Source organism: Apteryx mantelli, chromosome 1, assembly GCF_036417845.1.
Source record: "Apteryx mantelli isolate bAptMan1 chromosome 1, bAptMan1.hap1, whole genome shotgun sequence".
In the NCBI taxonomy this organism is placed as follows: domain Eukaryota; kingdom Metazoa; phylum Chordata; class Aves; order Apterygiformes; family Apterygidae; genus Apteryx; species Apteryx mantelli.
In genome coordinates, this window is record NC_089978.1 from 128,830,637 (window position 1) to 128,840,320 (window position 9,684).

Consider the following 9,684-nt stretch of genomic DNA (forward strand, 5'->3'; position numbering starts at 1 on the left):
ATTTAACAAATCTTGCAGTCAGCTGACCTCCTTCTGAAATGCAGACCACATCTTGGGCTGCACAAAATGGGAACTAAGCTCATTTCAAAATCTGGCCTTTGGTGTCAGTGTACTATTATTAGACCAGCTGATAGAGCTGGAAAAAACAAGCAAGTTTTCAGGCAATCAGTCTCTCCTCAGGTCATTTCTTTGGCTCGTGTGATTAAAACATGTCTATTTTTCCCAAACAGATCAATTGATCTAATAAAAGATATTACTGGGCTTTACAAACCACATCTCATATGCTTAGGACATCATAGCTTTTTTGCATACAAGCATTGTAAGAATACTGATATAAATATTTCATTGGTGTGAGGAAGAATGGTCCTTCAGAAGAAATCTAAAAGAACCCAACATGACCCAAGACATTAAAAGAAGAGCAAGCGTCTCATTGGACCACTCTTTGCTGAAGGAGGCAGCTAAAGAAGATCCTATTATTTTATTTATAGGTGACTCTTTAGGTCTGTACATGAAACTATATGCAACATAAGCAAAGAGCTATCTGGAAGAAAGAATGAATATAGAGCCAGCCCTGTTAAAGTTTCATGCTCACTGCTTATCTCCTGAACCAGATCCCTTACCTGGCCAGACGTAAGTAAATGGCTAATTTCTACTTCAGTTAAAAAGGTACCTTTGGGAATAGGTTATTGGGTTTATCTTTCTAGCAAGTGACTCCAGATTTCGTTGTGTGCTCCATACCTTGGCGAGAGCCTTCTTTCATGCAGAGGATACACTTCCTTAACTGAGGGGTTAAAATGATAATCAGAACCACCAGGCCTCCGATACCAGCAGCCACAACTCCAATGATTGTTCCAATCGATTCTTCTATACCAAACAAGCCTGGGGGAGGAGGAAAGGCAGAGAGATTAACATAAGATATCTTCCAGAGAAGTACATGCAATGCAGCTGGCACATAGTTTTCTGCAGCGTCTGCAGAGGAAGCCACTTACTACGATATTGATTATTCTGGTGTCTTGATGACATGAAATCATGGGCTTGTACAGGGGAGAGAGTATATTACATTACAGAGTTATTGATTTATTTCATTCCTATGTAGGAAGCTGCTATACTTTAAGGGGATTTAAGGATAGGACAGCCCCTTTTCTGTAGCAATCTCCACTAACAGCTTGATGCTATGGAATGGCAAAAGATACTGCTGCCTGAATTAATGGGACTTGTGCCTGTATGCTCTATTTTTACATTGAAAAAAATACCTTGACGCATTTTGAGAGAGTTATCAGTCTCCCTGTCTATCTCCAAAGGAGAGAGCACTGAAATGGGGCAGAGCTCTCAGTTGTTCTTTGATTTGTTGCTTGTTGGGACTGTTGCATAGTAGAGATGGGATTATCCCTTTTTTCTTTCAGATAAGAGCATGTCAGCATCCTTCTGACTAAAGGATGCCACAGGAAAAGCCTTGGGTTGGATGAGCACAGTAGAATGGAGCCCAGCTCCAGTCCCTAAATGCGCCCCCATCCTGACTCCATGTGTGCTTCAGAGGGTCCTCAACAGACCTGGGATTACAACTGGGGAGCAGAGCATGCTTTTTTCACAGCCGGATGCAGCCTGGATGCACACCCTGCGACCAAGATTATGGGAATTTTAATTAGTTTAATCAGTCCTTAGCCCAGGATACCTATCCTCAAATTCCACAGGCACAACTAAGTAAAGGAAAAAAGGATCTGTACAGAACATGGCCTTAACATTGTTTCAATCTAATTGTTCTGCTCTTCTGTTACAATTACAGACAATTACACTGGCCAGGGAGCAGACTTTGAGAAAGTACTATGAGCTACTGAGACTATGAGACCAAGCCAATGGAAGATCTCATAACATACGGTTTAACTTAGGTGCTTAACACAGCCCCACCAATACTTGCAGCTCCATGACCAGTCATTGTTCATAACCAGAAGTCAAACCTATTGCACAGGGGCTAAAAAATTCATACATCTGGCAACTATTTTTCTCAGATTTCCAAACATCTGGCCACCCATTCACAGGAGTGGCTACTCTGTGCTACTTAGTTGAATTGATGGACATCTAGCAGTTCACCAGTAAAAGAACTGTAGCTCCTCCTCAGTAAAAGGAGCACTGAAAGGCACATTCTGCCAAATACCAGCATTCTGCTTCCTGAGCCTACAAGTGGTAGAGGCAAGTTACCTGAGGTTTTACTAAATTAAAGGCTTTCATAGTGAACCTGCCTTACCACTTTTTGCTACCGTGTAAAAAAGAGACAGAAGGACAAAGTTCTGGAAGGGTTCGTTTGAAGGGACAACCAGAAGGTCATGGAACAGGTGGTAGAAAGAAATATTGCCTGGCTCAATGGGAGATAACACACAGGACAGCTTCAAGAAAAAGAAAAATGTCTTCACAAGGAGATATCATATATATTTCCAACAAAGGAGGAGTAAAGCTGTGGCTGGATTTGTGACATATAACCATTCTTTATGAATTGTATTTCTCATATTCTCTTGTCTGTTAATTCAAGCATAGTGCAGAAATGATATATTCCACCGTCTCAGGAACACAGAAAGACAATTACGCTGGCCAGGGAGCAGACTTTGCAAAAGTGCTATGAGCTACTGAGACTATGAGACCAAGCCAATGGGAGGTCTCATAACATACATGACTAAGCCATTGCAGGGGCATGATTTTGTTGCCTCTATAGAGCTATGGTTTAAATTGAGTAGTCCTATAAAAACTAGTAAGAGAGGAACTCAGACTCAAAAGAACAAAGGGCTGGTGAATCTTAGTGAGCTAGAAGCTTTGATAGTGAATAAGTGGGAAATGGCACATGCATGATTTACTCTTGACACAGAAGGCACTGTTTATTGTTAATTAGATAAGAAGATAATAAACCTTCTGTTGTGTTGATTTGTTGGGACTGGAATGTGTTTAGCCTAAATGAAAGGGAGAGCTGCTTTGCCACTTCCAACTGATAAAGGGAAAGCAAGTTATCTCATTACTTAACAGGTCAGGTGTCTATGTGCAAGGCTAAGAAAAAGTAGCGTGGCACATTTCATGATACTTTGATCTTAATGTCAATGAAGCTAAGCAGAACCAATATAATGTGATCCTCATGTTTATTGTGGGATTACTTATGTCATCTACAGTTAAGGAATGAATATGTGAACTTGGTTTGGAGAGAATGTCAAAAGGGGGAGTTTGGAGCTGTTTCCTGCCATGATATGAATGACACCTGTCATTCATGTGGGTTCTGCCAAACAGAGCTGTGAATACAAGAAAACTTGTCTGACTGTTTCATTCTTGGCACTAACTTTGATTTTCATGATAAAATTATTCCTTCTTTTTTTGGTTATAAGTGCCCCTCCTTATAATAACACCTGTGTGGTTGTTTATAGGAACAAGCCAATTGAAATTAGCCAGCCAGACAAAAAGCATGAGAAATGGCACTGAGCAATTATGCTCCATGAAACTGTCCTCAGAGCTTTGCCAAACTATATCTGCTAGAGGTCAAACAGGCCAACTTCCCTCTTTCTGCAAGTGTGTGTACCAGCTTTAGAGGAGGAAGAGGGAGAAAAGAATAGAAAGTAACATCAAATATTACCCAGAGCCCTCCTGATCCTGAGCTTTGTGCCATCTCCTGTCACCACCTTCCCATCTGGAAGTGTAATTGCGCAGAAATAAATACCATGGTCACTGGTCGTCACATTGAGGATCACCAGGGAAGCATCCCCCTGGGACAAGTCTCCACTCATGAAAACCCTGTTGTTATTTGGCAAGACGGTCACATTGTTCTCTAGCAGGTCCATCTGCCCTTTTTCATCTTCTTTGTACCACTTCACCATCAACTCAGACAGGGAAGGGCATTGTGGACTGTTAAAGTGGCAATTTAAGACCACAGTTTCACCCTCTTTGGCTTTTTCCTTGGCTGGTATTTGAGTCACAAAAAGGTGCCATGGCTCTGGTCTTGTTGCTAATGGAGGCTGTGCTGTTATATGGGTTACAGCTGCATTCTCCTTGCTTGCACTTCTGCCACTAACACCAACATCTGTACCAGAAAAGAGGAAGAAGAAAAGGGTTGAGGCTGATAGGATAATAAACTGTCCAGCTGTTCCTGACCTGTAACCATGGCAAAGAATGGCTCCTGGAATTAGGACCTGGTGGTAGTCACTGTTATTATGATATGGATTTTTTCCTAATTCCTGCTTAGATTATGTTCATGTGTACAGATAGGCCCTTCCCTGAACCTATTGCCTTACCAGATGCAGATTATTGTCATTGTCCAAGGGATTTGGGTGAAATTTAGAGAGTACATTCAGCCACATTTCCACCAAGAACTCTGACCTGCTCCTCTTTCTGCCCACCCCAACAAGCCTCTGGGCCCAGTGTTCCTATCTCACCTGTTTTCAAGGCAAAGCAAAAAATGCATGAACCCCTACACACTGGCGGCTGTGTTCTGACAAGTACAGTGAACATGTGTGCATCCTAATGCAGCTGCCCGCATCCAAAAAAAATATTGTGAACTTCTTAGGAATTTTGGCATGTGACTTCTGGTTCAAGGATAGAAAATTTTGAAACTGTGGAAAGAAATCTCCTTTCCCAGAGGCTAAACATCCAGCAGATGCTATCAGCAGGCTGGGGGAAGGCACCTTAGTGCTCTGTGAGTATTGATATTGAGAATATTGGTGCAAGTGAGTTTCTCTAGTCATAACTCTCTCTGCTGATGAAGACTAAAGAAAGATTTTATAACACAGGGACTCCTAAAGAATATGTTTAATCAATTTAAAGAGAGGATCTGATTTTCAAAGAGGCTGAAATTGATGAGAGTTACTAGGCTCTCAACACATTTGAAAATAAAGTCACTGCTGACCTGTCTGTATCAGAGATCCCAGAGATAGAAAAAGGGAGAAGACATGGCTAGCAGAGCCAAGGGGAGATGGTGGTGAGAGGCACTGACTGAAATATATTACGCATCTGCTTTACAGATAAAGCTGGAAAGTACAAAGATGGGACTTGATTTTCTGTTTGACTCGCAGAAAGGTAATTAAGTTGTTCTGCCTGGGCAGCCCACTTTCTGAAACTGTTTTTCAACAGTTTAGACTTTGAAAACTTGCAGCATATGAAGTAGCTGACTCCATTTTGACAATTAACATCCTGCAAGACATAGAAGATGCACCTGAAGACACTGCCTGACTATCATATTTTAATTAAGAGGACTCTGGACTGTACACTGGGTGACATCTATTTTTTGTGAAGGAACCATATTATCCCGCTACTCTTGGTTACAAAAACATAGACAATGTGCTTGTATAGAGATTTAAAGCTGCCTTCTCCCATGTAACTGCTAATCATAGTATCAAACAGCCTGAAGCTAAGGGCAGTATGAGTTTACATCTCATTTCTGGAAACAAACCCAGGCTCAGAAGGTGAGAGGATTACTTGCTCTCTCAAATCCCCAGCTGGAACAATAAGAAGGGAAAACAAACTCTTAAAAATAAACCAACAGCAATCACCAAGAAAGAGTTTAATCCAATTCTTGGTAAAGTTTCTTCTGTTGTTTCATTTTCTTTAACTAAGTAGCCTCCCTTCACACCAGTTGGTGCCTTCTCAAGGATTCCAGGCCTTTCCACAGTGAGGGTCTTGATTTTCCATTGAGCCTTTCTTGGCCTTTCAAAGGGTGTGAAATGCTATTGTTTGGGTCTGGTACTGCTTCACAGTCACAATAGCCTCTGTATGCTCATGGGTAAATGTCCCAAGGCAATGGAAAATCAAAACCCTGACGATCTGTTTGAGAGTTGCTTGAATGAGCTGCTCCTCCAGGCATGCTTCTGTACAAAATCACAGTTGTATTCATAGTTATTATTATTTATGACTTGTATGGGAGTAACACTGATAATTTCTGACAGACAGCAGGGTCCCGACTGTTCTAGATGCCTTATAAAAAGACAGACTCTGGTGTACAGAGCTTACAGTTGAAATATCAGACAAGAGATAACTCATGGATGCAAAAATTTAGGAAGCAGAAGCTGGCTACGAAACTGGGCAACCACGTAGCACATAGCATGCCTGCTGTCCCAAAATGGCTCACAGGAGGTGCCCACAGAAGTCACATGCAGCACCACCAGAATCCAAACCTGGCAATTTTCAACAAAAAGCTTTTTTCATCAGAAACCCCCAAGTTTGCCAGAACAGAACTATTTCCTGAGATGGTCACAGTTTGCACCACCCTTTTGTCAGGAATGACTTTCCAGTGCCAGGCAGGGATGTTGGTCACAGTGTGAACGTGAGAGAGAATAGGAGGAGAGCTGGCTACCCTACGCTTCTCCCTGTGCTTCTACAAGAGTACAAAGCAGAAGCCAGTCCCTGCATGCAGTTGACAGAGACTTGTGGCAGGGAGCAGTGTCAGCCAGCAGTCTAAAAACACAACAAGAAAGAAGGTCTGGGAAGTGCTACACAATGGGAAATTTCTAGAGTTTTCTTTCCTGGACTGTAAACCGCCCCATCGCAGCCCAGGCACCTGAATGTGAGCTCCTGAATGGCGAAACTGAGAGGCAACAGGTGCTCTTCAACCAGCTCAGAAGCAGTTTTAGGAAGCTCTGCCCCATCAAATCCCTGAGTGGTTGAAAAGGCAAGAAACAGTCACAGGAAGTCTCCTATCTTATATTCCTCATGCAAAATCCAAGTTTAATCATCTTCCCTGGGTTCAGGGGAGCACAGGAACTTCCCAAGTTCATTCTAAACAGACGAGGGGAAAAGGGATGGCACCAGCTGACTGCCTCAGAGTTGGTATTTTGGTTTAGTAACTGGAACCCTGATCCATGGGTATTGGATGCCTGAGAATTAGGGACCCAAATACTATTGTAGTTCTGGATGCAGTCCCCTAAAATGAGTAGTCCTAATTAAAGACACCAGATGAAATATCCTCAAGTTCACACATAATTTTACTGATGAGCCCACTGGAGCTACTCAGGGGAAACTGAGGTTGAGATTTTGCCTTTCCAGTTAGATTACAGTATAATGATGCAGTAGTCATAAAAGTTGAAGTAACTTGACAAGGTACTTCGACAAATTACAAAGAGCAGTTTTTGACAAGTATTTGACAAAGTTGAAGGTAGTTTGACAACTAACAGTCTTTGTGCATCACATATTCTGATGTGATATATTTGGTGATTTGTTAGCATGTATTTGAGCAGGTCTTGTAATAAATACAAATCCCTTGTCTTTTAAAATCCCTGTTCATCAACCATTATCTTCACTGGATACTGCTGCTTTAGCCAGAGCGCTAAGTACACTGCTAGTTTGTTTTCAAGGAAAGACAAAAAAAAAATCTATTTAGTTGTCATTTTTTTACTTCTTCTTCACTATAAGTGTTCCAGCCTTATAATACACACCTCCAGAAATATGATTATGATTTTTATTCTTTTTAATGATGTAAAAGGTATCATTTTACAAAGCCACTTATTGGCATAGAGAACATAACAGTGCAGAAACAATGTGCTCTGATGTTGTCTCTGTTCACCATGAGTTTTATTTGTACCTCCTACGATAGAATAACTGGCCTTGTCATCTGTGTTATCTCACATCTTTGATTCAATACATATCATGTAACTTACAGCTAATTAGGAAAATCAAAATGCAAAGTTTTAGTGCCAGCTCTGTTTGGCAGTTTCACTGAGAAGGTCACAGCACAGCCTTTATTCTTCTTTTTTTGTTCTTTTTTTTTTTTTGGTAAGGTTGCAAAATTGGAACATACTACTTCACTGATATTTAAATACACAGTGCCCTTATCATATTGGCATCTGGGAGTATACCATGCCAAATGCCTTGTTGACTCTGCTTCAAAGCCCTTTTTATGTCGATTGCTTCATTAGTACAGTGATGTGCAGGTCCCTTGTCATGTGGGTAGCACGGCTCAGTTCCCCAATGGGGAGGAAGGTGAGGTTTTTTGGTGAAAGCACTTAAAATCTGGCTAGAAAGAATACTGAGAAATACAGCAGGAATGATCTTGTCTTGACCTGGAGAAACACTTAGATGATCTAATAGGTCATTGTCATATAAAGTCGGTAGTTCAGGCCAGTTCTCAGCTGCGAGGGGGGAAAGCTCTCTGGGACTCCCTGTAATGTAACAATGTGCTCCAGACTTGACAGTACTAATTGGGCATTTGCCAACCCATCAGCCAATCCTTTAAGTAATCTGCAGGTTGATACTTTCCTGCGTAAGGCCATATTGTTGGCTGTGACTGAGAAATACACAAGGCAGGCTAGAGGAGGTGGAGATGACAAAAATGAAAGAATAAAATACACGCGTGCTCTCTCCCCATCCTGGAAGCTCTAACTTGCTGTTTGGTCCCTGGAGTAAACAAGCACAGCCTGCAAGCTTCTTTTGCCAGCTGCCAACAGCATCGGGGAACCAAAATGGTAGCTGGAGGCCAGTACAAAGTTTGAGCTTTCTAGTTGTGTCTCCTCTCCTTTGTTCACATTTTCTAGATGGAAGAGAGGTTGACAGTAAATAGGACTCAGTTTCCAACCCACAAAAAATCCTCTCATGCTGGAATGACCACCTTTTGGATGGCTTTAGAGCTCAACTTCACACTCAACTTGTGCCCTGAGGGTGATTTACAAGCTCTCTCCAGCTCCCAACTGTCTATGATTGAGTGATCGATGACTGCACATAATTATCTTTATTTATATGATTTTTGCCCTGAGCTGAGATTGGCTTTCACAAATGGATATGAATAACTACCTTGCGAGGATAGCTGGTTGCTAATACATCAGAAAACCAAAATAGAAATGAAGCTTCTACTAATGATAGTACACAGCCTTTCTTCTTGAAAATATACTCTTTCTGGAAAGACAAATTCCACCTTGGGGATCCAATTCAAACAAACATTTATATTAGCTATACAGGAATGTATTTACAAACAAAACAGTGTTTTAATGCAGTGTACAGCACTGGATATAGTTTTCCTGCATCCTGAGGAAGCCTCAAGGGAAAGTGGCTTTTTGAAAAACAGAAAAGAACCCCTCAATCTAAGCTCTAGAAATAAGCTACATTTCTCAAAATTAAGGAAGGTTTTTTGGTACTCACCCAGCAGTAAGAAGAAGAGGAGTGAAGACACTGCAGCCCTACAGAGCTTTCCAATGTGCTGGCTCATAGTGCTGAAGTATATGGTCTCACTGTCTTTCCCTCTCTCTTCAGTAATATGGGCAAAAAAGTATGTGTGTTGTTGCAACAGGAGCTCCCATTCTGCCCAGTGAATGTCACACTTACTAAGGTTACCACAGCTTCGAGTTCACAGCGCTCTGCTTGCTGACTGGATGACAGCCACATTTTAACTTACAACAATGACTTCCCAGGGGCTGTTCTGATATCTCTCAGAGAAGATGCTGAAAATGCTCTAAGAGCAGAGAGAAGATAATCTGTTCTTTTTTGCTTTGGCCTTGTATAAACCAGAACTTTGGGCTGCGTACAGAATATTCAGGTATTCAGGAGACCTCTCTTCTGCTAACCCCTCCCTAGAGAAAGTGAGAAGAGAGCGAGCCTTGGCTTGATTTTCTGAGCAGCTGGGCTCCTATTATTCTTACTGACTGTAAAGGAAGCTATGGGAATTCAGACTCACCCTGTGTATATACCTAAAATATATCCCCAAAGTTTTGGGGGTTTTTTCCCCAGCAAAGAACAAAT